Raw genomic sequence first — 9183 nt, 5'->3', positions numbered from 1 at the left:
ATCAGTATTTTAAATGGTCATTGTGGGTATAAGCTTTTTAGAGACATGAAACTTTGTTTTAGTGCTTTGATTAGTGCAGATGCAGCTGCAGCAGAATTTCATAATTATGTGCTGATGCATTATTTATAACACTGTTTCTAAGATGAGGTATAGGTTAAGGAGACAATTATTTTATACTGTATCTAGCTAGATAAGGTTATATAGACAGTGCATAATCATGGTCACCAAACACCTTGGTGAAGTTGGAAATATATTTAGAGATTCAAACTTCCTGGATCAATAACTCATGAGAGAAACTTTGTTAAAGTATCTCTTCCCTATCGTAGTAAGGTAGACAACAAGCTACAACCTAATTTTCGACCAAGCAAGCCATCATCTGAACTGGATTAATAACATTGATCTCTGTGTACAACTGGTTGTGAAACAAGTGCACAGGGAGTGTCTAAAAAGGGCAACACCTAAAAGAGATACTTAAACACAAAAATCAATACATATGCTACGGGGATATGTCAAACAATTTGATGAGCAATGCAAGAAATTCTTGTGAGGGAACCTTCGCCCCAGAGTTAACTTAGAGAAATGTCAGAGGCCAGTTGATAGAGGGGGCATGGGCTTCCCAAATTTGTTACCATACCACTACACCTTTAGCCTCAAACATCTGGCCTACTGGTCACTTCCACCAGAGAGAACACCACCCGCAGTTTTTGATTGAGAGCTCCCTTTTTGGCAATTTATTTTTTGCCCAGCTTCTTCGGAGGTCTAATACTCATCCCATTATCTTGCATTTGCAGTAGATTTCTAAAACGTGTCTGCAGCTCATACAGTAAGTAAGATCCTTACTTGTTCCCTTCTACATGGATATGACTTAATCCAAAACTCCCTATCAATAAGAACCCCTTTTACTGGAAAATATTGGCCAAAAAAGGTATTACGACCCAACTAGGGTCATGAGATTAGACACAATTTGATTGAACACCAATATTATTAAACGCAAGACGATGCAATTCAACTCGATGCAAAATAATCTTGGAGAGAGTTTGATTTTATTTTTTTAAGCATATAGCAAATCATAAATCAACTAAAAAAGTGCCATTTTTACTTCACATATTTGTTTTTCTAGTACTGCAGGCATCTAATTTATGTTGTTTGTTTTTTATCTCTAAAACAATACTTGAACCTTTCACAGACAGGCCTTCTCACAAGTCCTTTGCAGTGTATTGACCTCTGTCTCCAGTTTACATGCATATGCTCTGTGACCCAAGTAATTACTGTCAAATAATCCAATTACTCCAATGTGCATAACACTAATTCTAGAGTGTGAGTTCCACCTGGAAAATGTTGGCAGCACACTACTTAACTGTACCATGGTAGTGCATTTGGTATAGGGTCTCTACTAATAATTATATATAAATAAATCAGATTTTAGCAATGCAAAGATGTTATATGTCCTTTTATTTTTTTTCTTTAATTGTTGGTAAATCTGTTCTGGGCTTATTGGATTTGTATGTTCTTTTATGTCATCTATTGCATTTTTTAAATAAACAATAGAAAAAAGTTCACACAGATTGCCACATCATTATTCATCAGTTTTGTCTACCACATGACCCTTTGCAGCTCCATAGAAAGTGTCTGGATACAAGGCAAAGTAATAGAATCTTATATAAAGCCAGTAGCTTCCAGAAACCTGTGCAACAGTACAAATGCAACACCTCCCCCTTTATACCATTAAAATGAAAAACACTCCTCACTTGGATAGACATTAATTTGACTGACATGGTGGTGAAACTATATCAAAGTGAAAACATCACAGCATTAAACTAGCCATGGATACATAAAACTATGATTAGCTCAACCCATAGAAACCCATTTATTCAGCTTATTATTGACAACATTTCATTTCCTTTTGAATCTTCTTCATATGGAAATGAATGTTTCTACATCCATGTTCTTTAGGTAATTCTGAAGGGAAGCCATGCAGGTGAAGAGAAAAGCTGGATAGAAAGTGCCATTAAAAGGTGCAAGAATGGATTTTTTTTTAGTGCATAAGCATGATCATGAACAGACAGCCTTATATTTGTTGTAGAGAAGAAAAGGGAAATGCATTTATTTTCCTAAATTTCTTTCTCTATTCACACTGGGATGACCTGCAGTGCTAGCTAACTTAGCTTTGTTGTTACACAAATGCCTGTCCTGCTCTGTGATCCTTAGCGGTATGTGTGTGTGTTGCTGCTGTGACATCATGTGAATGTACTTGAAAGACATGCCACGATGGTAACAATACACGTGTGAAAAAGAAAGTGTCAAACTGCAGGGACTCCTATGTTTGGCAAAACTGTGTAACTCACACTTAGCACCTAACTTACTCAGAGGATAAAGCTGTAGTGGTCTGCTGTGTGTCACTTTTAATATACACATTATGATAGCAGGCTTAACTGTGGCTGTTCACCTTCAGTTATAAAATTAGTGCAGAAGATTATTCATAAGTTAAATACCTTCCTAACATATTGATGGTTGTACACATATTGAAATCCTCACTAACAACCCTACATTTCACAGTGAGGGTGAGACATAAGTTACACTGGACAGCTCCCAACTGTGTTTGTGTAGCTCTACAGTATTTCAGTGTGGAGCATGTCATAGCTGAAACAGGGACATTCATTCTCAGTCAACTTGATCTGAAGTAATAAAAGGAAAGATGAAAAAAATAAAATTCCTGCAAACTGTCACAACTTGACACACACATCTCATTATGATCAAACAGCACTTCATTTTAAAGACATTTCCTTTGTACTCCCAAACAGATGTATACACAAAGAAATGACATAACATGTCCTATTTCATACAGGAAATGAACCATTCTGTGTCTGAGTAGTAATGGAGATGATTCTGTGTTTGATGTTCATGTATTGCACATCAAAGAACTGTGCAAGCAAATAAATATAATGTCAGTCAAATGGATGTGCTGTTCACACTGGCCAGTAAAGAAAGAATTTAACCATGATATATTCTCTAAACTAGTAAGAACAACTTCTGACGAACACCTACCATCTCCATTAGAAAGAAAATGTAGAAGTATGTTAAAACTATTCAATAAGTAAAAGTTTTACTTAGAAAGTGAATTGATAACTTATTATGTAGAAACAGATATTAATTAAGGGCTGCATGGATTTTAGTTAGAATTGATTTGCGCCTGCAGCACCTTCATTCCCCTACTGAACCATCAGTTCATGGTATCCACGAGAACCCATAAGTGTTTTTAAGGTCCAGGGAAGGCTAGCTTGATGAATAATTTTTCACTCCTCACTCGTGATAGTGAGGAAAACTGTAACTGTGTGACATTTCTGGATCATCTCTGGGTCTGTCCTCAACTTGGACATAACCAATCTTTGAGGTAACTGTCAGCTACTGTTGCTCCCCTCAGCTAGGCGAAGGTTGAAGCGTACCTGTGGATTAGAAATAGGGCCACTCTGGATTTATGTCCCACACATCCTCTCTGCTCCTTCAAATTTTCAAGCCTCACACTGGTAGGGCTGGCTTTGGTTACTGGGCATACTGATGGTGTGGTTAATCTCTCTTTGGCACAGTTGGTGACCAGTGTGTCTGGCATATGTATGTGTGTGTGTGTGTGTGTGTGTGTGTGTGTGTGTGTGTGTGTGTGTGTGTGTGTGTGTGTGTGTGTGTGTGTGTGTGTGTGTGTGTGTGTGTGTGTGTATGTATTGGTGTGTTGTGATAGCAGAGAGTGCTATAAGTATCAGGCTTTCTCCCTCTGGGTATATGAAGACTGTTAGATGTAAATCTTCAATGCACTGCTCTGCAAGAGTGAGCAGGCTAACATGTACAGCCTATTACTAGGCTCCACCTTTGGTTAAAATGTGGGACTTTCAGGCTTCTTTTTTAATACCCTTAAAATATATGAAATATGTATTCACATCCCTGTAATGAGATATCAAAGTCCTAAATAAAAAAAAAAAATTTTTTAATATTAACAGCCGACACTGCATGTGGGCTGTTAATATTAAAAATGCCTCACACCACACATTGGCAAACTAAGCAAGGCAAACAGAATCTATTTTCATTATCTGTCTGCATATTCAATCACCCATTTCCTCCCAATGGTTGAGAATATTTAAGATGTCCCAGAAAATGTTCTGGGATCATTTTGGTTATACCATTCATGGTTAGTCTCTCTGTAAGTGAAAATGAACAGTGTTGGCTAGCAAACAAAAAGAATCGCAAGCTGTTGCCAGGCCTGTCTCATAAATTAATGATTATGTGCAGGGGAATTTGACGAGGATAGAGTAGGAGCTGGTATAGGCTCATGTTCAAAGCACTGCTAATTGTCTTTATTTACGACAGCCGGTGATTTCTGAAATGAATCAATGCATTCGCCACACTACTGTGATGAGCCTTAGCAATCAGTGTAGAAGATCCACCATCAACCCTGCTGGCTATCTTACGCCACCACTCACTAACAATAAAGGTCTATAGATATCTAAAAAAGGGTTTCCCTATTCAGCAGCCAAAAGGCAACACACACGCAAACAATATCCTGACTACATTCTTTTTGTAAATGTGAGGCAATAACATGCAAAGGTGCCAGTACATGACATGATGCAATCAGAAACCTATTCATTATGCATTAATGTTTCAACAAACAACAGAATCTGTCTAACCCACTGAGAAAAAATTTGACACATTTTCAATGCGCCTTTTTATTTGCTGTAGGAGCTTTCATCAGGAAATAATCAGCCGCTGCATAAATTAAAAATAAAATAAGAAATATGACTTACAATTGTAAAATACACACATTCAGTAAGAAGAACACATCCTACACATCCTTGACTTACAATGCAACTACAGACTAAACATCTGATAAACAGTGTGGGCATTTGGGTCTCAGTGTCCACAATGACTTGTGACGCATCTCTCTGTTTTATGGTGGGGGGTACATTTATCCTGCACACAGCTGCTACTTTGGCTCCATTCCCTCCAACCCTCTACAGTTTGGACTAAAGCCAAATGAATAAATAGTCACAAATCAAATGTATCTATAAACCAAAGTACTGACACACCAAAAACATTCCCCAACTCCCTCACAAATGCGAAAGCTGTGTGACGGTGACCTGACAAACTGGCCTCAGGATAGCTACCAGCTCAGGCAGAGCAGGTGATGACAGCTCCAACACAATTGGACATGCTCAAATACAACACATCCTCGCCATATCATGTCAGCCCAATACCTGCCACAGGGCACTGCTGTGCTCCGGTACACACCTCTCAGATCAGGTTACAGATTAGTTTCTATTTATATGTAACCCCTTTCAGCAGCTCAATAACCAGCAGAGTACAGGAGATACATTACAATCAGTCCACTTTGGTTGAACAGAAGATAATTTTATAAAGCAATAAAATGCAGTTTAAAAAACATCATGTTTATTACTTTCTTGCTTTTTGTGTATTTCTGTGATAAAGTATGACTCAGATACTCATGCTTGCAATGTTGAGGATATGCTGCTAACATTTTATTTCACAGGGGGAAACAAATCAAGCTGCTTCTATCTCTCTGGATAGCATGGGATTTTTTGGTGGCGTCTCTGTTGTCCAAAATCCATTTGGCAGCAATTTTTCATTTCTAAACTCTAACAGATTTGAAAAAAAAAATATATATATATAGTTTGATTGGCCACTACACACAGGGTCAAAGCTGCAGCCCACTGTCTCTGCCAGCAACACACCCTGAAACTGACCCTGCTACACCACACAAATGGCTCATTTGGCAAACAGGTTGTATTGTCTAATGTTTCATTACCATTTAAAACACATATAATTACACTCTTCTTTTTAATGGTGCACTGAAGCTCACCAACAACTCACAGCTAATTAAAAGCTAGGAAGGTCGCCATCCATTCCATTAACAGAGTGACCAAGTGAAACCAACCATATCTACAGCACGCACACTTTATCTATTCACTTCAATCATGAAAGGAAGAAGTAGATGGAAGGGAGGAGTCAGGCGGAAGAACTTTAACACCTTGACATGCTAAGAGATGGATGGTGCAAGATTGGTGCAACACAGTATTGAGGAGGTATCCTTAATATTTTCTGCCTCTGGGCCTGTCAAATGGGGGTGCAAGTAACATGAAGAAGGTTTGATTTAAAGGAATCAACTGTACACAGTTTGAGGTGAGAGTTTGGACTGTAAAATTGATGTAAAATTCCCCTTTTACATGTGTGGATCAAGAGCAGAGTTACAGGCTATTGTATATAATGTATGATATGAGCATATGACATATGTTAGATGTGAATTGGCCACAGCTGTAACTGTCATGAAACTCTAGTGGTTTATAGCAGATAGTTGGTTAAAGCAGGCCAGCACATTACCTACAGGCTTTTATACATTTATTTTACTGTAACAGTTATTATAAAAGTCTATCATATTTCAATTTTAAATATTTATCAGTCTCAGATTTATATAAATGTTTAAAAAAGTAAAATATCAATTTTGAATCAGGGAAGAAAGACAGATACACTCTGTCCTCAATGACACATTAATAACACAATTGCAGGAGGAAAAACACAGCTTTTCATAAAATGTGAATAAGAGAAATTGAAGGAATGATTTGAAGATTTTATAGCATTGCAACACATTTTTAAGAATAAAGATTTGGATGGTAAAAAAGATGGGAACTGGGATTCAACACTCATTTCTAAAAAACAAATAGGCTGAAATATGCCTGACATAGTTAGCTTAGTTTCATTCATTAGAATCCCTGTTAGCTACAGCATTGCAGCAACTATTCTTCCTCGGGTCCCCCAAAAAACCTGTACATTGTGACAATGCAACAATAACAGCTTACATAAAAACACAAACAGGACAAAGACTAGAATACATACAGAGACAAGACAAGCTCCAATTCAATAGAGTAGTTTATATTCATTTATATTCTCAATCAGAGAAATGCAGCCAGAGGAAGTGAGTCTTTGTCAGCAGTATTAAGCTGAGCCTCTGCAAAGTGAGGATGTCAGTCAGAGGGCTATAAGAGATGGGCCGTTTAACGTGTGAGGAGAATTTACTGAAATACACTTCATTTCTTTGCATGTATCATTATTTAACTGTCATGTCGTATCGTTACATTGTCACACCAAACGTCCATGTTATCGAGCATGAGTTAGCTGACATCCACAGCGCTTATCTTATTGTAGTTCCTTACCTTTTATTCAAGGCCCCTCTATTTCTGTATCACTTCCTAATCAATTATTCAATGAATCAATTATTTATGTCCTAATCAGCCCTCCCTAGTTAAAAAAGTATTCTAATTTAGCTGAACACAGACACAATGGGTTATTGTTGAGATTATACATATTGAAATCATTTTGAAATAATTACATTTATTTTAATAGGCTTCTATGTATATATGTAAATTATATCCTTAAAGATCTATGATTAATTCTATGACGAACCCTTCATAAAACAAAACTGTCTACTCCAATCTAAACATTGGATCTGTCCTAGAGATGAGTTTATGCATACTGAAATACTGACAATATATCAAAATTACTTAAACTAAATTAAAATAAATAATATCATTGAAACAAACAATAAATAGACTCATTCACAGTTCAATTTAAACAATAAAACCACACTTTACCCCCAGAACTAGTTGTGTCATTAATGTCTTTTTCAATATCCTTATAACACTGGTAGAGTGGATCTGATCACTTTGCTGAAATAAATCTCTGCAGCCTTATGATCATGGTATTTAATCTCTCCATTGAAGGTGATGATGAGTGTGGCTGGATGGATTATCCCCTTTAAATCTCAGCTTTCTGTAATTTTGCTCTGACATCTTGGAACTGGGCTCTTCTTTTAGCCATCAGATCTGGGAAGATCCTCAACTTCATTCCTCAATTCTCTAGTTGGCTTTTTTAAAAAATGGCTTCCTTGACCTTGTCCTATCATTGCTCTGACTCCAGATTTAGTTACTGACCTGACTCAGTTTCCACTTCAGGCTCATATGGGATGTTTTCATACTTGATTACCTCTTTGGATAAAGTTGCCATGAAATTGTTGGGATTTCCTTTTTCAACATCTTGGGCCAGTCCAAATGCCCGTAGATTGAACTTTCAGCTATGGGTCTCCAAATATTCTCCTCCTTGTTCTCCTCTTGGAGTAACTGGCTGGATTTTTCCACTGAGGTTATCTGGCCCTCCATGCTTGAAAGGGCCTGCTCTACTTCTGTGAGTTTCTTGTTGCATTCATTTAAGTCTACGGAGTTAAGTTGAGGCTGAAGTTTGTCTACAGCAGCATTTATCTCCTCTGCTATTATAGGACAGATTAGAATTAAGATTTCACACTAGTTCTCATTCGTTGCGCTTTCATTGACCATTGTTCCTGTGAGGTTCTCGGGGGAGCCAGCTGGATAGCTGGATAGCCCCACTGATCTGCCACTTCATTCTTTTACATTTTTGATATAATCTTTAAGGACTTTTATTTCCATATATATACTTTCTTGCCTTTTTAAAAAAATCATAATTGATTAGATCAATTGATTTGATCGGAAGTTTTCTGGAGCTCAGCTTTAATCATGCTCACTCCTTGTAAACAGACATGAGATGGTATGGTATATGGTATGTCACGTCATATAGTCCTAATTGGAGGGAGTTTGACAGTAGTTTGGAAGGTCAAAAACAGGTTTTTCCGAACTTCAGTCATAATGGCTAAATATGTAAACTCTTCAGGATTATGTTAGAGGGGTTGTGGCCATCATGGCCTAACCCTAACCCTAACCTAAACTTTTACCCAAAGTTTTTTTTAAGGCACCACCATGGAAATGTACTTACTATGGATCTTACATTTGATAGGAAGAAAATCAATGCCACGGTTGCGGCAACAACTCCCAAACATTAAAAAAGGGCAAGAAAAGGTTAATAAGGTGTTTATTATGGAAAAGGTCACAGCTAAAATACAGCCAAAAATGGATATATGGTCACCATGGATATGAGCTATGTTGAAATCAAGAACTAGAATATAGAAAATTGCAATGTCTCTTGTGTATTTTTATTTATTTATTTTTAATCTTTTTTTAGTTAGCTGAGCACTGTCTTTAGTTACACCATGTTTGTTGCTTTTTCTCTTGTGTCTCTATTCCATACATGTTGGCCTTCATTCAATCCCTGAAAGAT

This window comes from Scomber scombrus, chromosome 1 (assembly GCF_963691925.1).
Source record: "Scomber scombrus chromosome 1, fScoSco1.1, whole genome shotgun sequence".
Classification (NCBI taxonomy): Eukaryota; Metazoa; Chordata; class Actinopteri; order Scombriformes; family Scombridae; genus Scomber; species Scomber scombrus.
Note: the sequence above shows the minus strand (reverse complement) of the source record.